The sequence below is a fragment of the Maniola hyperantus genome, chromosome 26, assembly GCF_902806685.2.
Source record: "Maniola hyperantus chromosome 26, iAphHyp1.2, whole genome shotgun sequence".
In the NCBI taxonomy this organism is placed as follows: Eukaryota; Metazoa; Arthropoda; class Insecta; order Lepidoptera; family Nymphalidae; genus Maniola; species Maniola hyperantus.
Genome location: NC_048561.1, coordinates 2,922,085 through 2,936,921, shown reverse-complemented (window position 1 = coordinate 2,936,921; position 14,837 = coordinate 2,922,085). Strand labels below are relative to the sequence as shown.

Sequence of the window (14,837 nt, the reverse complement as noted above, 5' to 3'; positions counted from 1 at the left end):
GCCCTTGACTGCAATCTCACCTGGTGGTAAGTTTGTGATGATGTAGTCTAAGATGGAAGCGATTCTAACCAGGAAGGGGTATGGCAGTTTTTAATAAGCCAACACACATTTGGTTTCTACACAGCATCGTACTGGAACGCTTAATCACTTGGCGGCACGGCTTTGCCGGTAGGGTGGTAACCAGTCACAGCCGAAGCCTCCCACCGGACCAGACCAGAAATTAAGAAATTATAAAATTTCAATCCCCTGCCAGGAATCCAACCCGGAACCTCTCACTGAAAATGAAAATGAAAATGAAAATCTTTTTTATTCGTATAAACTTTTACAAGTGCTTACGAATAGTCGGATGCATCTACCACTGGTTCGGAATGCCTTTCCTGCCGAGAAGAACCAGCAAGAAACTCGGCGGTTGCTCTTTTCAAATATTTGATATAGGTACAAGATTATGCCATGTATAAAATAGTATTTGCAGTCTTGTGCGTTGCTGGAACGAGCTGCAGGTCAAATCCACGCTCTTTTATCATGTAGATAATCTTCAATTGTGTAATATACTTTTTTCAGGAGCATAACTCACTAATAAGACCACAGTGCTTGCCACTGCGCCATGGAGGACGTGGAGGTTTTTAAAAAATCCCGTGGGAACTCATTGATTTTCCGGGATAAAAAGTAGGTAAGTAGGCCTACCTAGCCTATGTTACACAGTGATAATAATGGGTAGTGAATGTAATGGGTAGTGATTAAGCTTTTGGTTCCTTGTATAATATCATGGACTTCCGCAAAACTAACGCCTGTTTTAAATACAACATTATAAGGAAGATTTAGTAGTATATACCTATACGACTTTTTTCGTTTTTCCCCTGGGCATACGGCTTTTTTTACTGCGATTGCTGAATATTTTACCTGGCAGCCCTGGCTTTAACTTTACTACAGTTCAGTACTTTTATTTTAGTAGTGTTGGCTAAACGCCCATCGAGAGTGGACGTGTAACTCTTCGACGTAAGACCGCGCCAAAATTACGCACGAAAACTTTTATCACACATATTGACGATTTAATCGAGTTTTATTTAATAAGAAACATTGAAATTCTTTAGGAAGTTTATTTATTTTGTACTTATAATGGATATATAGTTTGAATTGAAAATGATTTTAAGTGAAATGTCGGTGTAAAAGTTCAGTAGATTGGACCGTATCAACGGACGAACAGGTGGGTGAACCTTTTTTTTAATAACCCTGGCTTTAGTGACCTATTAAATTGAGCGTATTTTTGTATTTTTTTGAAGTCTTAATTGGATAATTTCGTGAGGGAAAAGTTAAGGAAGTGAATTTTCGGGTTTCCAATGTTGTTCGTTTTAATTTTAAGGGCATAATAGGTGTTATTGCCTTTACCTGTTATTATTTAAGCACTTTTACTTAATGTACCTACCTATATAAATAAATTGAGTGATTGTAAGTTTAAATTACATTATGTACCTACCTATTATTCATTACCCGGGTGAGTTTGTTGTGGGCTTCTTCTCAGACCACGGCGCGTTCTGGGACCTATTCGGGAAATTGGGGAAATCTCTAATCTCTATATATAAAAATGAATCGCTGAATGTGTTGCTGATCGCAAATCTCGAGAACAGCTGAACCGATTTCGCTAATTCTTTTTTTATATTATTCCTTGAAGTACGAGGATGGTTCTTACGGAGAGAAAAATTTAAATAATTGCCTGAAAAAGTATCGACTGTTAGGCGGTACGAAGTTCGCCGGGGCAGCTAGTTTCTAATTAATTTTTAATATGTACATATCAATAATTGCGGACCGGCAGGATTCGAACCCACGTCTCCTGGGAACGCTTGACCGCTAAGGTTTGCTTGCTGATGTTGGTATGTTCACTCAGTACTGAAGCGACTGTTAATGCCATCTAGTAGCGACACTTTGCAGCTATCGAAACTACTTTCAAAGGCCCATATTACAATTTAGGTACAATGCAAAACTTTGAACGAGAAATGACATAGGTAGGACATTTGCTTTTTACTATATAAAAAAAAAGATTCCGACGAATTGAGAACCTCCTCCTTTTTTGGAGTCGGTTAAAACACTATTTTTTAATGAAAATATTACAATAAAAAAGCGCCTTATCTAATTACCTACTATACAAATCATGCCCGCGTGGAATGTTGCCAAGAATACTGGCTGCATTTCCGCGCTGGACAGCCAGGCTGATCCGTTGCGCAAAAAATGAGCCAGCCCTTCTGTCACCAGATCAACCAGATTCAGACCAGACCAGATTTTAATCGCGGTGAAATGTCTCGTAAATTTTTTTTAGCACTAAGACTCCATGGCCCCAGTGCCCAGGGTCTCCACGGCAAACTGAACAAAAATGTAACTCGATAAGAGAGGCATACCTACCTACCTACTTGTTCTGCTATAAAAATTAGAAAATATGGGAAATTGGGGGTTTGATTGAAGTTATGTCCGATTTTATCAATTAAATATCACTTGCTTTAACGGTGAAGGAAAACAGCGTGGGAAACCTGCTAAGAGTTCTCCCGTAATATTCTCAAAGCCAATCCGCACTTGGCCAGCGTGGCAGACTGTGGCCTAAACACACATATTTTAGAACATGGAGAATTTCAATTCAGAGCCTCGATAGCTCAACGGTTAAGGAGCGGACTGAAAACTAATAGGTCGCCGGTTCAGACCCCACCCGTTGCACTATTGTCGTACCTATATACCTATTATATACTTAATATATGCCTAATATTCTTGCAAAAAAAAACCTCTTAGGTTTCCTCACGATGTTTTCCTTCACCGTTAAAGCGAGTGATATTTAATAACTTAAAACGCACATAACTCCGAAAAGTTAGAAGTGCGTGCCCGGGATCGAACTCCCGACCTCTGATTAGAAGGCAGACGTTCTAACCACAAGGCTATCACAGCTATTTGAAAGGAAAACATAGGTCTACCAATTTTTTATTATAAACTGACTGATGCCCGCCACTTTGTAGGTACGCGTGGATTTAGATTTTTTTAAATCCCGCGGGAACTTTTTAATTTTCCGGGATAAAAATAGCCTATGTCACTCTCCAGGTCATAAACTATACCCATGCAAAAAATCACGTCGATACGTTGCTCCGTTGCGTCGTGATTGAAGGACAAACCAACAAATAAACACACTTTCGCATTTGTAATATGGGTAGTGGTGTTTTTTCCCTCACGCGAAATCGCGGGAAAAGTCAGTGTAGGTATAAAATCGAATGGCCGATAATTATTATAATAATTATGTAGGTATGTTATTAATTATTAATATGAAATATTGACACTTGAGCGCATGTGGTGTTGTCATACCTCTTGACTAAAGTACCTACATGGATTCAATTCCCGTTCATTTTCGGTTCAACTGAACGGTAGATTTTTTTTAAATAGAGATTTAAATTAGGCTAGATCGTAGAGTAGCTAATCGGCACGCAACAGGAAAAAAAATAGAGACAGCGAGCAAATTAGCGGGCGGGTCACCTGATGTTAAGTGATTATACCGCCGCCCATGAACATTTGCAGCACCAGAGGAACTGCCGATGCGTTGCCGGCCTTTCAGGATTTTTTTTGTCCGCCCCTTGAATAACCCCATGTTGTAATCTAGTGGGAACACCGCCGATGGGAGTTGGTTCCACAGTTTGCAAGTGCGTGGAAAGAAGTCCCGCCGAAAAAGTCGGGGACGAATAAGGAGTTTCCTATGAATTCCTTAAACAATTGAACGTGCCACCATAAATATTCCTGCGCTCATTGAGCCGGCAGGGATTAGTCGGGATGATGGCAAGATATCTGATGGATTGACGCTGGTTCCCTGGGAACGGGGACGGGCGCTAATGTGGGACGCAACTTGCGCTGACACATTGGCCCCGTGTCATATCAGGAAGACAGCGTCAAGACCGGGAGCCGCAGCAGAAACAGCTGAAAACGGCAAGCGGCGCAAGTATGCCTCTCACATAGAGAGTTACATTTTTGTGCCGTTTGCCGTGGAGACCCTGGGGCCATGGAGTCTTAGTGCTAAAAAAAATTTACGAGACATTTCACCGCGATTAATAGCCTCATCTGGTGACAGAAGGGCTGGCTCATTTTTTGCGCAACGGATCAGCCTGGCTGTCCAGCGCGGAAATGCAGCCAGTATTCTTGGCACCATTCCACGCTGTCACGATTTATATAGTAATTAGATAAGGCTAGCTAAAAAAAAATGTGAAATAAAATTAAAGGAGCTATTGAACGTAAAAATTACAGATCGAAAATATCATCTAAACCACCGCAACGAGGCAGGGTGCCCAGAAATTTTAAACAGTTATTTTAATTCATGTTAAAAAAATTATTTTGCAAACATACATTAAAACAACAAAAAAAACTATATATAGTATATACATAAAACTTATCACTAAAAAATTTATATTTACAAAAAATATACGCCGTCCAAATGGTCATTTATGGGCATTGTGCCCAAAACACTGGCGCTATTACCTCGCTGAACGGCAAGGCTCAACCGTTGAGCGAAATAAGCACCAGCTCTTGGGTCACCAGACGCGTGGATCAGCTTTTGGGACACGACGTTTATAAAAGCTTTCGTGTCCGATGACCATGGGCCCAGAGTCTCAAACGCAAGCGCCGCAAATACATAGTCCTTACTAATGACTGAGTATTTACGGCGCTTAAGCTCTTGAGCTGACTCGGCTGCTGCAGCCGCTTTTTGGCACGTGCCCGATTAATTTTAATTCTGGATTCTGGATAATATAGGCACCTAACCGATTTAATAATGATTCACAATTTTCTATGAATCTAAATATTCTAAACGCCTATTTGCTTACTCCGGCGGCGTGTGTTAAGGAAAACGCATGGTTTCTGCGTAAAATGATTGTGCGTACGTAAATGTTTCATGTACCTATCTCTAGAGGAAAAGAATCCTTATATCATCATCATCATGATCAACCCATCACCGGCTCACTACAGAGCACGGGTCTCCTCTCAGAGTGAGAAGGGTTTTGGCCATACTCTACCACGCATGTGCGGATTGGTAGACTTCACACACCTTTGAGAACATTATGGAGAACTCTCAGGCATGCAGGTTTCCTCACGATGTTTTCCTTCACCGTTAAAGCATGTGATATTTAATTAATTAAAACGCACATAATTCCGAAAAGTTAGAGGTGCGTGCCCGGGATCGAACCCCCGACCTCCGATTAGAAGGCGGACGTCCTAACCACGAGGCTATCACTGCTTCTTCTGAATCCTTATATATTTATATTTTATTTCCATAACAAATATAGGTATTTACATAGGTTCTTCATAATCATCATCATCAACCGATAGACGTCCACTGCTGGACATAGGTCTCTTGTAGGGACTTCTACACGCCACGGTCTTGCGCCGCCGCCATCCAGCGGCTCCCTGCAACTCGTCTGATGTCGTCCGTCCACCTAGTGGAGGGTCTCCCAACGGTGCGTCTTCCGGTGCGAGGTCGCCATTCCAGCACCTTGGGACCTCAACGTCTATCGGTTTTACGAACTATGTGCCCTGCCCATTGCCACTTCAGCTTCGCAACCCGTTGAGCTATGTCGGTTACTCTAGTTCTCCTACCGATCTCCTCATTTCTGATTTGATCACGTAGAGAAACTCCGTACATAGCTCTCTCCATCGCCCGCTGAGTGACTCTGAGCTTTCTTATGAGGCCCATAGTTGGCGACCATGTCTCGGATCCATATGACATCACTGGCAACACGCACTTTACGAAGACTTTGGTCTTCAAGCACTGAGGAATTTTGGACAAGAAGACATCTCGAAGCTTCCTGAAAAGCCCAACCGAGTTGGATTCGGCGGTTGACCTCTTTCTCGAAACTCCAAGCATAGATTCTTTAACACCCTTAAATCTTGTCGACTTGTCTGGGTGCAGCACATTCTCTAGGTATACGTTCTCCGTAGGGTGTAACCAGAACGCTAGCAAAAACTTAGCGTTATTGTTATACTATACCTAAACACAATCCAATACCAATGACCATTTGCCTCATTTTGTAATTTTAGTGATTTAGTATTTTTCAAACCCGCAATGTATAGTGTGCAAAGATCGGGTCAATGCCCCGCCTACGACGCGGCATTGACTTCGAGTGGCCTACTTATGTAACGTTCGTTGACCTCGAGCCGTTTTATCGTGATTCGTGAACTTTTACAAAATATATAATTTTTTTTAATTTTTTTGGAGTTTTTTATGGTATCATATTATCAGCAATCATCAATTCTATCACCTGTCTTCGTTTTTGCCAGCGTCCTGGTTTATTATACGATTACATTTTTTAGTATTATACGGATGACATCGTCGTCTGTCTGTCTGTCTGTCGTGTCTTTCAAGACCCGTCAAGGGAATCAAAACCTATGCGGTAGGTACTTCCTGTTGACCTAGAATCATGTTTCGCAGGTATAATAGGTCTTACAGCACAAGTAAAGGAAAAAATCGAATAAGTATCGTGAATTTGTTTTTTGTTGAACAACAAATTTGCGCTGGAACCATCCGTCTCATTAACATTGAAATGACGTCATTTTGACGTCAGCCGAAAAAATATACTAATATCAATTCGAAACTTCAGTCTAGTGCTGACGTCCCTAAAAAGGCGGCCACGCGTATTAGCAATTTGCGGGACTTTATACACACGAATCACGCGATGTGACGTCATCGAACGTAACTTCCATCGAGGTGACACGTCATCTTGCATTCTGCCAACTCATATGCAAGCACTGAAAATTGATATGGACATAATGTTATACAAGTACGCTGGAAGAGGTGTGCCGTACTGGCATACAAAATAATAGTTATTTTTGTGGCGATTAGAAGCGCCACAATCCTAATCCTAATATAATCAGTACCCTTATTATAAATGCGAAAGTGTGTTTGTTTGTTGGTTTGTCCTTCAATCACGTCGCAACGGTGCAACGGATTGACGTGATTTTTTGCATGGGTATAGATAAAGTCTTGGAGAGTGACATAGGCTTTTTATCCCGGAAATTCAAAGAGTTCCCATCCTACAGGATTTTCAAAAAACATAATTCCTCGCGGACAAAATCGCGGACATCAGCTAGTATACATAATAATGTTTAAATTTGAAGTAATTATTTTCAGTAATTCAGAAGACTCTGACAGACGGATAAGTGCAATTTCACTTAAGTAGACAAATATCTGAATACAATTCAATTCAATTCAAATTTCTTTATTGCGAATATGGGTAAACAGTGAAGATGTTACAAAAACAAAAAGGTACAGCCAAATTCTGCCTATTAGCATGCAGTATGTTATGATATACCTAACGACGTGTACATAGTTTTGATAAAATTAGTACATTAAATACTTAGTCACAAAAAAATACAAATTTAAATAATAGTATTACAAATGTCAAAAGATAAAATAAATCTTTAACTTCTCTACAAGGTAATCATTAATCGAATAATATGTCTCGCTTCGCTCCGGAATCGATCTACTTGACCAAGTCGGCAATCGCAGCTCCAGCGTACTTGTATTTATTAATAGAGGTCAGTGTATGCAAGCCACGATTTATTATGAGCATATTTACATTCTTTCTCCAAGGCTACAAGTCCATACGCCCATTTTATATCGAGAATGTGTAAAGGGCTTTTTAATTAAAGTTTTTTAAGGAGGAAATTGGCTGTGACAGATGGACAGGCAGACACGAGTAAAACTATGAAGGTTCCGTTTCCCATTCCGATGTACGGAACCCTAAAATATATGAAGACTATAGCGAAATGTGATATAAAGCTTGTGTGGTAAATACTTGTATGTAATAGGATAGATCTTAGTAGGCTAGAAAGAATATTGGCGCCATAAACAATTTTTTTGTTTTTATTTCATCCCTCGCAACAAGCTGAGGTCGAAAACTGTAGAGCCGATTCCGTCTCAGATATTCGATGATTTGTATTTTACTGGTGCCCGCGACTTCGTACGCGTGGATTTAGATTTTTAAAAATCCCGTGGGAACTCTTTGCTTTTCCGGGATAAAAAGTAGCCTATGTCACTCTCCAAGTATTTAACTATACCCTTGCAAAAAATCACGTCTACCCGTTGCTCCGTTGCAACGTGATTGAAAGACAAACTAACAAACAAACACACTTTCGCATTTATAATATGGGTACTGATACTAATAGATATGCCTACTATGAATATTAGCATGTCGGTGACGCGACCTTGAAGATTTTCCCTTGCGATATTGTCATGATAAAAAGAATAGCCTCAATCAATCTCATTATCTAATCACAGAGTAACTTGAGTAAAGTCAAAAATAAACAAACAGTTAATTGATTGTTTGGTTTATGTTAATTAGGTTAATTATAAATAGACGATAGATCAAGGATGGAGAGAGCTATGCTTGGACTTTCTCTACGTGATCAAATCAGAACTGAGGAGATCCGTAGGAGAACTAGAGTAACCGACATAGCTCAACGGGTTGCGAAGCTGAAGTGGCAATGGGCAGGGCACATAGTTCGTACAGCCGATCGCGATAGACGTTGGGGTCCCAAGGTGCTGGAATGGCGACCGCACACCGGAAGACGCAGCATTGGAAAACCCCCCCACTAGGTGGACGGATGACAACAGATAAGTGTCGTGGCGTATGGAGGTCCCTACAAGAGACGTCCAGTATTGGACGTCTATCGGTTGTTGATGATGATGATGATAGATCGAGGTATAACTGAAAGATGTAAAGATTTAGAAAATGTGGGATTACTAACACCTCTAATTTTGAGAGTTAATTGTGCGTTTTAGGCAATTAAAGCCACTTATATGTATAAACGGTAAAGGAAAACATTGTGAGGAAACCTGCATGCCTGAGAGTTGTCAGTTATGTTCTCAAGGTTTGTCGAAGTCTACCACTTTTATTGTACTGAAATTCACTGAAATTAGAATGAGGATGAAAAAACAATTGATGCATCTATTTGTTTCAGATTTCAAAATGGAGTTAAATTCACCAAAAGCGAAGAAAAAGCTACCACCTGTTTTAACGTGGAAAAAAATGTTGCGCACTCCTGTTCTACTGCTGCTGCTTCTTGGCTCAATAAACTGTGACAGTGACAGTGACGTTGACATTGACATCGAAATGTCAAACTCTACCCATAGACTAAACAGTTTCAAATTGAGGCACAGGCATGGACCTCAGCCTAATACTAAGTCAAATGGTACTGTAGTGGACAATAAACGGATTTTAAGCGAGATTAGGTATTTAAGGCGGCATTTGAATAAGGAAATGGTGAATTTTGTGATGACTGACGTTCTAGTGGATGGTGAAATTGAGAACCGTATACATTTCAACGGAGTTACCGCGAAGGAAACTTTTGTTGGTGCTGATGGGTAAGCGTTCTTTTATCTTTTAAATATCTACCTTTTCATCATCATGATCAACCCATCGCCGGCTCACTACAGAGCACGGGTCTCCTCTCAGCGTGAGAAGGGTTTTGGCCATAGTCTACCACGCTGGCCATGTGTGGATTGGTGGACTTCACACACCTTTGAGAACATTATGGAGAACTCTCGGGCATGCAGGTTTCCTCACGATGTTTTCCTTCACCGTTAAAGCAAGTGATATTTAATTAATTAAAACGCACATAACTCCGAAAAGTTAGAGGTGCGTGCCCAGAATCGAACCCCTAAGCCTCCGATTAGAAGGCGGATGTCCTAACCACTAGGCTATCACAGCTTTATATCATACCTTTTAAACGTAGAGAAATCTAGTCCGCGACAGGTTGAGATGGCAATCGGGGTATGAGGCGCGGGGACGCCCCGCACGTCACAAGCGCTCGCCCGCACTGGGTTAGCGTGAGGGCTGTGCGGGTGTGCGGGGCCTTCCTACCCCGATTGCCATTTCAACCTATCGCGTACGTATATAATAAATGTATGTTTGCATCTATGTGTTTCACCGTAGCACCTAAACTACTGAGTCACACGAGTAGATTGAGTCGTGTTGTTTATCGTGCAAAATCTCAAAAAAAATACGACTGCAGTATGGAACCCTCGGTGCGCAAGCTTGACTTGTACTTGGCCGCTTTTTATCATTAAATTAAGATTTTTTCAATTTTTATCAAAAAAAAGATTAACGATTGTTAAGTGATGTAACGAATATTCGCATTCGCATTCGCGGATATTCGCATATTTTTGCACATTCGTATCCCGCGAAATTACTGCGAATGTTTTGCGAATATAAAAAAAACCGGCCAAGTGCGAGTCAGGCTCGCGCGACGAGGGTTCCGTAATACAGTCGTATTTTTTAGACATTTTGCACGATAATTCAAAAACTATGATGCTTAAAAATAAATAAAAATCTGTTTTAGAATGTACAGGCGAAGACCTTTCATATGACACCCCACTTGATATAGTCACTCACTTCGAAAGTTGAAAATACTAATTATTAGTTCATGACCACAATTTAATTTTTTTTGTGTGATCTAACCCTAAATTCACGGTTTTGAGATTTTTCCCCAAATCTCAGCTATAAGATCTACCTACCTACCAAATTTCATGATTCTAGGTCAACGGGAAGTACCCTGTAGGTTTCTACACAGACAGACATACAACAAAGTGATCCTATAAGGGTTCCGTTTTTCCTTTTGAGGTATGGAACCTTAAAAATGATGTGATAGTTGGTTAATAAAACAAAATCCATGAATTTCTTAAAAGTAACTTAACCCATTATCAGTCTTTTCTTTTATCATTTATTTTGGTAACGGGACTGCGCCGAGGTCACCAAGCCATAGACAAATGGCGTCAAATTTAAACAAAAACTGAATATTCGCATGTTGGTAGCAGATATTCGCATGTTGGTAGCAGATATTCGCATTCGCTTTCGCATCCGCGAATGTCCAAAATATGACATTCGTTACATGCTTGCGTTGCTACTTACCCACGCACTTTTCATCAGTTAATTTAGTTTTACTCTTGTTTTAAGGTATGATTCCGAACCACGCTGCACGCAGCAGTGCTGCCCATACGTCACTACTGCTCCCCATACAATCTCTATAAAAATATGAGTACATTCCGAGCTAGGCAGCAATGTTCCGCTACATTGCTGCCTAGCTCGGAATGTAATCCATACTAATATTATAAATGCGAAAGTGTGTCTGTCTGTCCGTCTGTCTGTCTGTCTGTCTGTCTGTCTGCTAGCTTTTTACGGTCCATCCGTTTAAAACCGGAACCGATTTTAATGAAATTTAGTATAAAGATAGCTTGCATCCCGGGGAAGGACATAGACTATTTTTGATCCCGGAAATTTAAAGAGTTCCCACGGGATTTTTAAAGACCTAAATCCACGCGGACGAAGTCGCGGGCATCATCTAGTCTCATATAAGCTTATAGATATGGGGACCAGTAGTGCCGCGACAGCACTGTTGCGGCAGCACTGCTGCGTGCAGCGCGGTTCGGAATCATACCTTTACGCGAGTTTTTCTCACTACGAATACAAGATTTCAACAGCTCAATAGTTATTTACGATTTTCTATGAATAACCAAGTACGCTCGGTGTAGTAATCGACCTATTTTTGTGTACACTTCATTTACACACTTACACAACCTCATTGTGAGGCCGCCCTTATGACAATGGCCTATTTGACATGATGATCCCGATTTTTTATATTTCAAGGGTGGTATCACTGGCCTTCGTTACACGCTGGAACTGCGTTTGCCAATTTGATTTCCAACTGTATTTACTTTATTATTTTTTAATTTTGATTAACTTTGTTAACCCTTTTTGTTAGTCTGGTAAGTAGAACAAGTATCAAAAGTTTGATTCGTGAATGTGGGCCTAGTCTGAATCTGAACCTATATGGAAGCTCGCCATCGTCCTTTAGAAGATTTTGGCGTAAGTGTGGACCCGGCTTAAGTTCGAGGTAGCCAATAATTCAAATCTATAATATAATAAACCGGCCAAGTGCGAGTCAGGTTTGCGCAATGAGGGTTCCGTACTACAGTCGTATTTTTTCGACATTTTGCACGATAATTCAAAAACTATGATGCATAAAAATAAATAAAAATCTGTTTTAGAATGTACAGGTGAAGACCTTTCATATGATACCCCACTTGATATAGTCACTCAATTCGAAAGTTGAAAATACTAATTATTAGTTCATGACCACAATTTAATTTTTTTTGTGTGATCTAACCCTAAATTCGCGGTTTTCAGATTTTTCCCCAAATGTCAGCTATAAGATCTACCTACCTGCCAAATTTCATGATTCTAGGTCAACGGGAAGTACCCTGTAGGTTTCATGACAGATAGACAGACAGACAGACAGACAGACAGACAACAAAGTGATCCTATAAGGGTTCCGTTTTTTCTTTTGAGGTACGGAACCCTAAAAATGAATCACCAAATTATTCGCTAATTCTTTTTTTATAATATTCCTTGAAGTACGAGGATGGTTCTTAGATGGTTCTTCGAGAGAAAAATTTAATTCAACCTCCCCTCAATTTTCTAAACTCCACCCGAGCGAAGCCGGGTCGGATCAGCTAGTGCGTAATAGATCTCGATCTGATAGGAATAGAAGTTCAAATACGTTTGAGCAATTGTTTATCAGATAGAACGGAACGCGAAGACAGACAGATACCGCGTGTTGAATGAGCGGCATTTTAAAGCGGTAACCTACCTACCTGTACCTATTAGGTACGGCTTCTAGTCCTACTATTAGGTACCTTCAGTACTATTATATCTTCTGTGGTAGTACCTATATACCTATACCACACGAGTAGATATATAGACCAGAGGGGAAGCTTCATACTAGCGGCTGGCTGTAGGTTCACTCACTCTGCGCAGCTCACGCACACCACGACGTGTCACGGACGCTCGGTTTGCCGCCGCACTGGGCGCACGGAGCGTCCGTGGCACGTCGTGGTGTGCGTGAGCTAGTGTGAAGCTTCCCCTCTGGTCTATAATATCTACTCGTGTGCCTATACTTAGTAGTCGAGATGGCAATCGGGGTGTAACTCAATGCATGCAGCTCAAATGAGCCCCAATAGCTCAACCGGTAAAGGAGTGGACTGAAAACCGAAAGGTCGACGGTTCAAACCCCGCCCGTTGCACTATTGTCGTACCTACTCCTAGCACAAGCTTGACGCTTAGTTGGAGAGGAGAGGGGAATATTAGTCATTTAACATGGCTAATAAAATAAAAAGTACGCGACAGGTCCAGATGGCAATCGTGCAGCTATATTGCATACAATACACACGCGTACAGTTGGTGTTATTGACAAGTACAGCGTACATACGTAAATCGAGCGGGACAAGGACAACGCTTCACACAATACTATTAGGCGTACGTCGCAACGGAGCAACGGATTGACGTGATTTTTTGTATGGGTATAGTTAAAGACCTGGAGAGTGACATAGGCTACTTTTTATTCCGGAAAATCGCAGTTCCCCACGGGATTTTTAAAAACCTAAATCCACGCGGTCGAAGCCGCAGGCGGGCATCCGCTAGTCTCTACATAGTATAAAATAAAGTCGCTTCCCGCTGTCTGTATGTATGAACGCGTAGATCTTTTAAACTACGCAACGGATTTGAATGCGGTTTTCACCAATAGATAGAGTGATTCAAGAGGAAGGTTTATAGCTGTAGTTTAGTTCTCAAAAAGTTAGAGATCCCTAGAGAAATTGAAAAAATGTGAATTAGGGCGGAAAGAATCCTCTCATTTGAGAGTTCCCGAGGCAAATACACCTCAATGACACCACATTAGTATCTATATTGCACCCATGCGAAGCCGGGGCGGGTCGCTAGTACCTAATATAAATAAGTGTAGAAATAGTTGGCGCCCGCCTTGGCATTGACATTGGCAGTATCAGTAATGATATAACAGTTATATAATCGCATTGCGGACTATTTACACTCTACGCTATGTTTACAAGTGTCTTTAACCTTGCTTGAACCACAGAATAATATAGTAATAGTACTAATTGAACTTACAGCCGTATGAAGACAGTACTCAGAGTCGCTTAATCATTACTTAAGTTTAGTTAAAAAGAGACAGAGCTATAATCTCTCACATAAATCTGTCTCGTTTTAAATCTTAAGAAACGATTAGCGACTTTGAGTACCGCGTAAAATGTCTCCCCCCCCCCTGTAAATTCTAAAATAAGAGAATGATAAAACTAAAAAAATATAATATGATGTAGGTTACCATGCAAACTTTCACCGAAAATTGGTTTGAACGAGATCTAGTAAGTAGTTTTTGATTTATCGTGCAAAATGTCGATAAAATACGATTGTAGACTACAGTCGTGCCGTACTACAGTCGTATTATTTCGACATTTTGCACGATCATTCAAAAACTATGATGCATAAAAATAAATAAAAATCTGTTTTAGAATGTACAGGTGAAGACCTTTCATATGATACCCCACTTGATATAGTCACTCACTTCGAAAGTTGAAAATACTAATTATTAGTTCATGACCACAATTTAATTTTTTTTGTGTGATCTAACCCTAAATTCACGGTTTTCAGATTTTCCCCAAATGTCAGCTATAAGATCTACCTACCTGCCAAACTTCATGATTCTAGGTCAACGGGAAGTACAGTGTAGGTTTCTTGACAGACAGACGGACAGACAGACAGACAGACAACAAAGTGATCCTATTAGGGTTCCGTTTTTCCTTTCGAGGTACGGAACCCTAAAAAATGATGCAATCAGTATATAACTATATAATCAAAGTCCGAAGTAGGTAGGTACTTTTCTTACACCTTTCTTACCTACACTTCTAATCTATATATTATATATATAAAAGGAAAAGGTGACTGACTGACTGACTGAATGACTGACTGACTGACTGATCT

At 40.6% G+C, this 14,837-nt stretch overlaps 1 pseudogene; it reads left to right on the top strand.

The window, feature by feature from the left end:
• Positions 1-963: 963 nt before the first annotated feature.
• LOC117994415 (uncharacterized) overlaps positions 964-14,837 on the top strand; it is a 74,092-nt pseudogene continuing 60,218 nt past the window's right edge.